Source organism: Euprymna scolopes, chromosome 6 (genome assembly GCF_053919585.1).
Source record: "Euprymna scolopes isolate OS-2025 chromosome 6, ASM5391958v1, whole genome shotgun sequence".
Taxonomy (NCBI): domain Eukaryota; kingdom Metazoa; phylum Mollusca; class Cephalopoda; order Sepiida; family Sepiolidae; genus Euprymna; species Euprymna scolopes.
This window is the reverse complement of record NC_136487.1, coordinates 66,016,806-66,026,406: the sequence shown is the minus strand read 5'-3', so window position 1 is coordinate 66,026,406 and position 9,601 is coordinate 66,016,806. Positions and strand designations below refer to the sequence as shown.

At 31.4% G+C, this 9,601-nt stretch overlaps 1 protein-coding gene across 2 annotated transcripts in view; it reads left to right on the top strand.

Moving 5' to 3' along the window:
* The window catches only part of LOC145277676 (uncharacterized), a 28,490-nt gene that overhangs the window by 5,681 nt on the left and 13,208 nt on the right, over positions 1-9,601 (top strand). Inside the window, exon 2 of one of the 2 annotated variants that reach the window (XM_080129350.1) lies at positions 8,820-8,937. The exons of the other annotated variant lie outside the window; for it this stretch is intronic. The gene's annotated coding sequence lies outside the window, so the exon portion shown is untranslated. The remainder of the gene's footprint in view (positions 1-8,819; positions 8,938-9,601) is intronic. 2 annotated transcript variants of the gene reach the window in all.

Here is a 9,601-nt window from a genome sequence, read left to right as displayed (position 1 = left end):
TTTTAAAATACTTTTTTTTTAATTGTCATACTCCTTAAAACTTTTAAAATACTTTTTTTTTAATTATTATACTCCTTAAAACTTTTAGAATACTTTTTTTAAATTGTCATACTCCTTAAAACTTTTAAAATACTTTTTTAAGAAAATTATTATACTCCTTAAAACTTTTAAAATACTTTTTAAAAAAATTGTTATACTCCTTAAAACTTTTAAAATACTTTTTAAAAAAATTGTTATACTCCTTAAAACTTATAAAATACTTTTTAAAAAAAATTGTTATACTCCTTAAAACTTTTTAAATACTTTTTTTAAATTGTTATACTCTTTAAAACTTTTTAAATACTTTTTTTTTAATTTTTATACTCCTTAAAACTTTTAAAATACTTTTTTTTAAAAATTGAATTTTGGGAAATATTTCTTAATTGATGTCTAATATATATTGACAGAATTTCACTAAAAACATCTAATATATATTGACAGAATTTCACTAAAAACATCGTGAACTTTGTACATACAAATGTATAAACGTCTCTAAGTTTATGAAGCCAGAGACAAAATTAAACACTATATTTGTTTACCCTTATTTACCCCAAACAAGACATGTTTCCACTTGGACGTAGGAGTTACAAAGGGGGGGGCATGTCTATGGGAGCACTATGTAAGGAGTTAAGCAGTGCGATATCTGTTAGCATTACATTAAATTTCTGCACGTAAGTAGAGTCCGAAAAGCAGAGAAGAGGGGGGGAATTCCAAATTTTTAGAGTATATAAAATAATTTCGAAAGAACTTTGTTCAACTTTCAGAAGGGGGATCAGTTTGCTATGTAAGTTTACCGTAAAATGATATTGTCTGCCCTACATTCTAAAATGTTGGTTACGAATTTCGGGCAAAAGTTTGGTCGAAAAATTAAGTACCGGACAATTTTCGTTAATCGTATGTGGAAAATGGCAGATTATTGAGGAAAATTATTTGTAAGAAATGGCCTAGGATAAGATGTATCGTTTTATGAACGCATGAAAAATAAACTGTAGAGCATAACTATCAACAAAAATGCGCCATTTTTTCTCAAGATACATCCTTTCGATTATAAACAATCAATCGAACAGTCACTAAAACAGCTAAATCAGTTTTACTAAAATCATTTCCGGTGGACCAGAAACACAACGTGCGTCAGTAGAGTTATAAATTATTTCAAAGTAAATACAAAAATTATACTAATGCAGTATAGCTTCAAATCTATGTATGTATGTATGTATGTATGTATGTATGTTTTTTTTGTTTTTTTTTACATAGGCGTCACCACTTATCAAGGCCGATAGGCCACTCAAGGATAAGGGTTAAAGAGTGTAGAGTAGTCAAAAGGACAATATAGTAATCGATAGTAATGGAAGTTCGGTAAATTTGTTAACTTAAGTGGAACGGCTCATTAGAAACTTGTTCACGTTGGACTTAAAGACAACCATATTATAGACAGCTGGAAAGCAGGAAAACGAAAGACAATTCCACAGGCGTGCAGTTCTAAGAAAGAAGCTTTGATCATGGAATCTATGTTTAGGTTTAGGCACAGATAAAGTGTGTGGAAAATTATTGATAATGTTTTCAGCTAGTCTATGTATGTATGTATGTATGTATGTATGTATGTATGTATCTATCTATCTATCTATCTATCTATCTATCTATCTATCTATCTATCTATCTACAGGGTGACCAAAGAGTAGCGGAAGGGTTTTTAACTTAAATAGTTAAATATTTACTTTTGATGATAGTTTTCTGTAATTTCAACACAATCTGACCAAGATATTGGGATTTTTTTAATATGCAAAATTCAGACAATCTTTATTTATGAAAAATAATGTCTTTTAAATATTGCCCATTCTCAGTTTCGCACATTTGTGCTCTTTCCAAAACATTATTTAGGACAGATTGCAGAATATCTGAATTGCGATTTAACTTTCTTATTTCGTTCCTGATGTGTTCCTTAAATTCTTGCAAGGTTTGGGGTTTGGTGCACAATTTTCCGAATTCTGTTGTGATTTAGGCTATCTCTTACATGAAAATGCCTTCGATTAGATCTTTGAGTCAAAATAATTGTCATCTGATTTTGGTAAAGCAATTTCACAACTTGCGTACGTTGTCCAATGCTATTGCTATCCATAATTAATTTCCAACATATTATTTGTAAAATGTCTGAAATATAGAAAAATAATAATTAATGATAAAATGACAAAGATTTTCAACCCTTCAGCGACATTTTGGACACCTTCTATCTATCTATCTATCTACTATTATAGAAAAAAAACTTTGTGTGTTTGAGTGCATGAATTCGTTCCCTATGGACTCCGAAACTGCTGAGCCGATTTTTTTTAAATTTTACACTAATATACTTTATGTGTCTGACAGTGTTCTTATATTTGTTCTGTATCGAAATGTCATCGATAAGTATCGATAATCGACAATCGAAATACTCAGATGAAAGAAGGAATAGACGATTTTGGCAACATCTGAAACCTTATACAGCCTAACATCACAAGTGCACTTGAGAAGTCTTATTACAACAAAAAGCGGAAAGGCCGTGCATATAAAATCTACAGTAGCTTCTTTGATATTGCAAGGGCGCGTTCGAAGTTAGTGTTTCTGTTTAGAGCACAATTGAATGATGATGCTTGATTTTTGCATTTTAATTTTAATTCAAGCCATATCATAAAAATAATTTTATAAGATCAATAGTAAATTCTATACAGTGCCATGTAAACTACAATATTAAGTCGCTGCTAAGAGGCATATGAAGCATTCTCTCGGTGCACCGCAGGGAGTCCCCAACTAGAGCATGCAACTAATCGATTTGAGTTAAAAATGGGCGATTTAACAGATTTCGATAACAATAAAATATGAGAGTGTGAAACATTTGTAAACCCTCATTCAATTACGTCGAGGGCAAAAATAATGTCGTTTTTGACGTTCAATATATATATATATATATATATATATATATATATATATATATATATATATATATATGCATATATATATATATATATATATATATATATCCCACAGAAGAGACGTTGCGAGCCTGTCCTTGTTTTATCGTTATTTCCATGGTAGATGCTCGTCTGAATTCCAATCTCTGGTTCCCCCTCGCCAATCCTTCATGAAAAACGGCCGTCTAGCTGAATCCACTGTGAAAAATTTTCCCCACTCTTTATCTGTGCCTAAATCAAAATGTAGATTCCATGAACAAAGCTTCTTTCTTAGAACTGCACGCCTGTGGAACTCTGTTCCGTCTGCCTGCTTCCCACCTGACTACAACTTGGATGCCTTACAGTCCAACGTTAACAAATTCCTAATGAACCGCCCTCTTAAGTAAACACTTTATTAAACCTCCACACCAACGTACTGTACTTGCAATAACCCTTATCCCTGAGTGGCTTCCGGGCCTTGATAAGTGGTGACCACCGTGTAAAATATATATATATATATATATATATATATATATATATATATATATATATATATATATATATATATAATGACATTATTTTTGAACCACCCTAATAGCAACATAAACGTAAAACAATATGTTCAGAAACAAAGGATGGGATGAAGTTGTTGAGAACATAATGATAATCAAATTAATTTAATACACAGTGATGATACCACTATCATCGGTACACTGCTTCCTTGAGAATCACTTATGACATTAGTAATTCACCCCCACCACCACCACCACCGCTTAACTGTTGTACTATGCAAGTGGCATTTCTCATGTTAATACTTATATGCAGTAATTACTTACCCATAATTACTTATTAATTGCGAAGGGCAAGATAATATAATAAAGCAATTACATTAAATTACTATTCAAGTAGAGACACAATACGCAGGCATTCAATTTTACTTAAGAAGTTTTTCATGCAATATAAAAAATCTGTTAATTCAATTACTAAAAAAAAAAAAAAAAACAGGCGCCATCTCCAGAAATTATTTCAAGCACTTTTCACTCTTTGACAATTTTTTTGTTTTGTTTTTGATATGACAATATACATCTATGTATTAATACGATAGCGTGTGTGTTATTTTGTGTCACGCTTACATCTTTTATCTTCCGAGTGATTGTTCTTTAATTGTTATGACCTTCTATTTCTTGTAATAAATAATTTTATAAAGAATTATTCAGAAATTTGGGTTTCGGTTTCGATTATAGCTGATGTCACTCAAATCATGTATTTATTTTATATATATATATAAATATATATATATATATATATTAAATTCATAATAATTACATATTTATAATATATATATGTATATTATTCATAATAATTACATATTTATAATATATATATATATATATATATATATATATAATTCATAATATATATATAAAGAGAGAGAGAGAGAGAGAGAGAGAGAGAGAGAGAGAGAGAAACTATCGATTTTAAATATTCAAGAACTCAGGTTCAATCCGAATGGAAAAGGTTCGGTGTCATATCAAATTACACAGACCAATAAATAAATAATACTTCTAACGAAAAAGTTTAATATATTTAGCATATAGGACTTCATTGTAGCTTTCTCTGGCAAATAACAGACAGTAATTATTTCGAACCCACCAGCATTTGACAAGCCTAGTTTAGACATGCGCCCGCAAAATATATCTGTCTGTAACCTCCTAGAAATTGCCTTAAACCGTAATGTATTTGCTTTATTTAGGGGCTGTTATTTTTTTTTATTTTTTGTTAGGTATTTAATAATTTAAGTATAATTTTCAAGTATATATATACCTGATACTTATACTTAAATTAACATATATATATATATATATATATATATATATATATATATAAATATATATATATATATATATATATATATATATATATATATATTCAAGCAAATATTATTAAATGCAACGGAGACACTTTGCTTTGTGACTCTTTTTTCAATTTTCCGTATAATCTTTTTTATATCAAAATCAAAAATATTAATAAAAGTTTTATAATTGTTGCGGTTACGAGCGCTTTCGATTCGTCCATGAATCATCTTCAGGTGTTGAAGTAAAAATGCGAAGGAGCGAAAATGAGAATTAAAAGTGAAAACTAAAATATACATTAAACGGCATTAGGTGATGAGAAGCTGAAATATATAGTCATATAGGTCGATTAAAAATTCGAGTATTAAAATCAGCAAGTTTGTGGACACTGTTAACAAAGTCCGTGTAGTACGAACTACGCAAGAGATTTTAGAATGTTACTGCTTTTCTCGAATGCGATATCATTCATAGTGGGTGGAAGAGTTCTAATATATGACGCTTTAAGGATTTTTGATTTTTTAGTATTATTTTCATGTATAATTTTTATGTTCTCAACGACGACTTTTCTAATACTGGAGGGGGGGACAGTTATGTTCTTTTATCAAATGTTTATATATAACACTAGTATTATTTAGATGCATGGTTATTCGCCGGGACAACGTTGTCGTTGTATGCCCAATTCATGTATTATTTTCGGAGTTACATTCTTTCATAGAGCATTTGAATTTATACACTTTGTTCCACCGTTTTTATAGCCGGTGATGAGTTTTTTCTAACTACAAGATTTTGTGTTCTAAACTTCTTGCAGTAAATAATAAATTTTATTTTAGAGTTACTGTCAATAGGCGTCAAGTATCTACGTACGATATTTTTAATTGCATTTTCTTCGATTCTGAAGTTAGGTGTCATTTGATTCTGATAAAATGTATTAATGGAGTTTGCGTTGCGGTGTTAGCTAATACAGCGTGTCCCAAAAGAAGCTGACGGATTTTAAATTTGATTCACTTCCTCAATATTTGAGTTATGCTTATCAATTTCATATGTAGGTAGATAAGCATCTCCGTCATCTTTTGATATTTAGTAAGATATCATAATCTACTTATTCTAATTTTATTTACACAACTTAATTTAGGGTATTTTTTCACAAGGTCTAATTTTCACCTTTTCATTTTCACACTCTTGTGCTCTCTGCAGGGCATTGTCCAGCACATCACATTATGTTTCAGGGCTTATGGCCCTTATTTTCTTCTTCATATTGTTTTTTAGGGTATTTATCGTGGCTGGTTTTATTGCATTTGGGAGTAGGAGAATTTCTTGCGTTAAAGTTTCGTCGAAATTCTCTTTGAGTTTCTGATATTGACTCATTCAACCGGAAATACGACTCTACGATAAATATCCGCTCTTCGGTAGTGTTTGGAAGGGTTACTCTAAATGATTTGAAAAATAAAAGAAAAATATAAAAAATTAAGAAAGTAATGAATGTTTTTTTTAACCATCAGCTTGTTTTAGGGCATCCTGTATTATTATTAGAGTTTTCAAGGTGGGGGTTTTATTTGGTATTTGGGATCGTGTGTTTTATTAAAATTATAGATGATACGCTACAAAATTTATAGTAGGCCTGTAGATTGTCGTCAACCATTCTAATATCAAAATGACTCTTCTCACATACTTTTATTATAATTTACACGACACATCATGATTATTAAGTTCTTTTTCGCGTATTTAATACAACGTATTCCATCATTACAAATTACAAATTATTTGATATTGTAAAGTACTTTATTTACATACTTAGTTTACATACTACAAATCACTATTCATAAACTCAGCCCACTATTTAATACTAAAAATTACCATTCTTAACTTCTTATTTTATTATATACAACGAATAAGTAGTCCTAAATTTTTAGTATGTTAAGAGGAGTGTTCCAAAAGTAATGTTTCATATTTTTATTCCGTCCGAATTGATCAGACGGGATTGCAAATTATATTGATGACTGAACTTATGCATTCATGACATCAAATTTCATCTCTGCGGATATTGACGATGTAAAAAGCAACATCTGTCATGGACGTGCGTCAGAAGCAGATATGCATCATTAAATCCCTGGCAAAAGAGCACTGAGAATGGTTGCGATTATGTAGAAAAATAAATTCCGGAACACAACATGTTGCGCGTTGTAATCGTACCATTCCGTCCTACTGTTTCATACTAAAAATTACTATTCTAAAATTCCCATTCTTTTATTTAATACTAGCATGGGTATCCGGTGTTTCCCGGGTGTCGAGGCGTGGTAGATAAGACTATTGAGCAACCCAGTCCCCCAAAAATGTTTCAATCAAAATAGCAGCGAGTGCCCGTGCGAACGCAAAAATAAAATTAGTCACAGTAGCCAGGCTCGAATCTGTAAGGCGAAAGAGAAAAAGGAGGTGAAAAATAAGCAAATGCGTTAGCCATCTCGCCCATGGCGACTTTATGACGTCACGGGCCTTCGAAATAAAGCTTTTTAAACGTATGTTGAGATCGCTAGGCGTGAATGACTTGCACAAATGTTGACACAAAAACTGACCTTTTCCTGCAAAAAAAAACAGCCGAGTTAACGGTCAATTGGGCCAATTTTTAAGTATTTGTCGCCCGAGAGACCGATCTTTCTAACGATATCAATTTTGCCAGTGTTCGTTACGTGCCGAAATTTTTAGCAGGCATACAAACACACACAGAAACACACGCATACTAGCACACATTTTGCCTTTTATATAAATATAATAATAGACTAAGCATTAGTAATTCGTATTGTTTGGATAATTTGGACTACTGTTTTCATCTTGAGTGTTATTCGCACAACGCTTTTTGTCAATGTAACCTCTGACCTACTTCAGGTGTATCGTCGAACTCGGGAATCGTTCTGTCGAATTCGTGAATCTGCGCGAAATTTCCAACAGAACTGTTCATTTAATCCGCGGGAGTAACATGCTCTCATTTCGTCGGTCTTAAGTAATTTTCAATTGCTTTCTTAGTTTCGCTCGCAATGAGGACTGAACTTTTAACCCCCCAGAAGGGTGTCACTTAGAACTGAGTATTTTATTCAGTACTTTATCCGTTACGCCACGTGTGTTTGAAGAATATCAGATGTAACATCGACAGAAATAAGAATCACACTCAAGATGAAAACAATCAATATAAAGGAAATTTATAACGTAGTACGTGCTAACATGTAGACACTGTCGCAAGAAACAAACATACGGAAATAACGTGACTCCATTTTTTTTTCCTTGGTGAAACAACCGACATTTACAAACATTTATTCACATGCATGTTCTGTCTCTCTCGGCCACCATGCGCAACACGTCTATCTCTGTCCTCTCTCTAACGTCATCATCGGCCTGCGCACACGTTCTTCTTTTTATAATCTTTTTCTTTCTCCTTTGCTGTGACGTCACCTCGTACACGGCTCGGTCATTTGCATACATCTGCCATACGCACGACTGTTTTCTGTCACAAATTATCAATTCTCATCTCCAAAAATTCAGAAACAAAATAAATAATTAGTATTTCATTTTCTGATATTTAAAACAAATACGATTACTCTTCCTAAATCCTATTTTTTTAAATTCGTTGTCTATTATTTAATCTTATTATAAATTTTTCTAATGTCTGTCTGTCTGCGTGTGTGTGTGTGTGTGTGTGTGACGCGGTTTATCTCAGCCTACAGGCAATCCACCCAGGCAAGTAAAGTACCGAAATGAAGCTAATGACCCAGCGGATGTTTTAGTGATATTTATATCCATATTTGATGTATGGAAATGTAAAAAAAAAAAAAATGCAAAAAATAATAATTTACTAAACAACTTTTTATTTACTGGATATTTTTCCGGTACAAGGACTCAAGTTTGCCCAGCTGGGCAGACTTGGGTTCTTGTATTACAAAATTTGTTTTAAGTTCGCTAATCATTCGCCATTTTGATAAATGCATTTTAATGTGAATCCTGTTTTGTTTAATGATAGCGTGTTAGAAGCTCGCGACATATCAGCAACATCTTCAGCTCGAAAAGTTATCAACACCGTCGCTCTTCAATTGGCTACAAACTAAAGGAGGATATCTAATACTGCAAGAAATGTCCAGGTAACATTATCCACTAATTTGGCATGAATATTTGATTAATTGCGATATATAATGATAATAATAATAATAATAATGATAATAATGATAATAATAATAATAATAATAATAATAATAATAATAATAATAATAATAACCGGAATCTTAAGAAAAATATTTGAATGCGGAAACCAATCAACTTGATCAACGAAGGCTAACCTGACGTAGATTATTTTTAAAGGTATATATATATATATATATATATATATATATATATATATATATATATATATATATAGTGAAAATGTTTGTGTTTCTGTGTGTGTCTGTGTCCCTACCAAATAACTCTGTCAATTTTCAGTCTAGAGACTCGAGATTTGACATAATGGATATTGAGATTTAGGAAAATATTTTAATCAGTTTTCGGCCAGAAATTTAGCTGTCCAGGCATCAAAGTTCAACGATTTGACCTTTAAAAACTCTACTAAACTCCTCCGCCAATTCTAGATCTAAACACTTGAAATTTTAAATGTAGGTTACTCGGACATGGATTAAACTTTTTAATTTGATTTAAGCTCAAAAATATAAATGATAGGCTCAAAGTAAAAAAAACAAAAAAAAACATTAGAAATCTTACATAAAGGGTATTCAGAGATTGGGCAAGCTTTTTAATCGGTTTGGGTCGAAA